Here is a 2,072-nt window from a genome sequence, read left to right as displayed (position 1 = left end):
ATAACCGGCAACCAAGTCAAAAGCCAAAACTAACCCCAGCAACTCCAACCAGTAGCTCAACATTAGCTTGCACAACTTTTCGACTAACCTTCCCCTCAGCCTAGCCATGAAATCGAAGAGAAGAATAAACTCAAGCAGAGCAGAAAAGAAAAGAAAAAATGTGAATGAAACGGTAAATTTGTGAAATAAAGCTTTCCTGGAGGACTTTTCTCTTCATACAATGAGCTAGGGCACATATACTGATAATGTATCATAGCATCAATACAACCACTGAGCTTACAAAAATAGATATCTGAAATTATTATATCTTGAAGTGCAGCAATACAACCAACTTATTGATAAAACACACAAAGAGAAAGACAACACCCAGAAAATAAGGAAAAAAAGACTTTTCATGGCTAGGTTCCTTCCTTAAATGACCAAGTCTTTTAAGACGATAATAGACAGTGCAGTCAAATTAATCTTGGTAAAATTAAGGGTAATTTCATGATGCACATAATCTGCTAAAATATCTTGGACTCCAGAATGCATGTGCCACACCAAAGAGGACAAGAGAACAAACTGGGCAGCATTAGAAGGCATTGTCGAATAGTCAATAACGGGCTGCATATTAGTAACCTTGTCAGCCATGTCAATCAGGGCCGACGTGCTATTATACCTCACAGGAACCCCACGCACGTGACTCCCCTCTCCATTCACATGACCTGCTGAACCCAAAATCTTGCTCAATGCCGATGTTCCAAGGATGCCGGAGGAGGTTGCTGGCGTGGTGGAGGACAAGTAGCGTGGGACTACGGACCGTGCAGCTCTCGTTGCGCTTCGTGCTAGCATCATGTTAACCTAACAAAATGTTTGGAATTATTTACTCCTACTTTTTATCTTTTGATTGAAAATATGGGATGCTAATCTACATATTAACATCAAGAAACTCCAAATCGAAACATAATCAAATTAGCAAATCGTATTCCTACTTCCTAGTATACCGAATAATTTTAAATCCGAGATGGATACACCAAAATAACTCGAACAACAATTGGTTGATACTGAGTATCGAATATCAAAATAATCAACAATCAAATCAAACAAACAAATTGTATTCTTAATACACAGATTAAACCTAACTCAAAATAGTTTGATTCAGCAATTAGTTGATACGGAATATTGAATATCAGAAGATGATCGACAATCAAATCAAATTTACAATCGTATTCCTGATATCCGGATTAAACATAAACCCTAGATCGAAACACAAGCAAAATAATTCGATTCAACGATTTTTTTAATAACTTAACATCGCATAACCGAATAAAAAAAATCAACAATCAAATGAAATCAGATCGACATAAACCCTAGATAGATACAAAAGCTAAATTATTCGATTCAACAATTAATTAATATCAAAGGTCAGGAAATAATAAGAGATTGAAGATTATACCTTCTATTGAATTGGGGGAGGAAAGCTGAAATTAGTTTGGGAGAACTGGTTGAAAGTGACGACGACGATGAGGAAATGACGAAATTGTGAAAAAATGCGAGTAAAAAAATAGTCTTGAGTATATAAAAAGTAGGTATGACGGGTCCGGGTAATAGCGAATCCGAATCAAACTCGACCCGTGGTCAACCCTAGCTGGACTACATAATACCGACTAACAATACGACCTGGCAGAATTGACTCGATTTGAATTACCCGATCCGAACCCGACTAAAACCCGAACATCACCCGACTCGAATTGAATCAATCCAGTTTAACCTATTCTGAAAGTTTATTGTTGCAAACTGATTATTATCCATAAATAACTTGTTAATAGCTAGCCCGAACACGAAATGACGCGGCCCGACCCAACCCGAAGTATACATGCCCATAATGATTCGGTCGAACCCGCCCGATTGACAGCGATTTACCATGTCCAGAATAACCGATTTTTGCCCGCGCAAAACTTCACCAGTTCCTTTTAACATCTATAATCTTTTTGAGGAAAACATCTACAATGTTAATAGGGTAAACTAGTTTAGATCCCGCACAATGAATGCACAGTGTTTGTCGAGTTTTTATTTTTGTATCACTTAATCAT

General features: G+C 37.5%; 1 long non-coding RNA gene across 1 annotated transcript; it reads right to left on the bottom strand.

Moving 5' to 3' along the window:
• Positions 1 to 411: 411 nt before the first annotated feature.
• On the bottom strand, positions 412 to 1,541 carry LOC141594565 (uncharacterized). Its single transcript, XR_012522222.1, has 2 exons — positions 1,436 to 1,541; positions 412 to 840 (listed from the first exon to the last, which is right to left on the bottom strand). It is a non-coding gene; the product is annotated as an uncharacterized LOC141594565 (long non-coding RNA).
• Positions 1,542 to 2,072: the final 531 nt, after the last annotated feature.

The sequence above is a fragment of the Silene latifolia genome, chromosome 1 (genome assembly GCF_048544455.1).
Source record: "Silene latifolia isolate original U9 population chromosome 1, ASM4854445v1, whole genome shotgun sequence".
Classification (NCBI taxonomy): Eukaryota; Viridiplantae; Streptophyta; class Magnoliopsida; order Caryophyllales; family Caryophyllaceae; genus Silene; species Silene latifolia.
The sequence above is the reverse complement of the archived record's forward strand: the minus strand, read 5'-3'. Positions and strand labels throughout refer to the sequence as shown.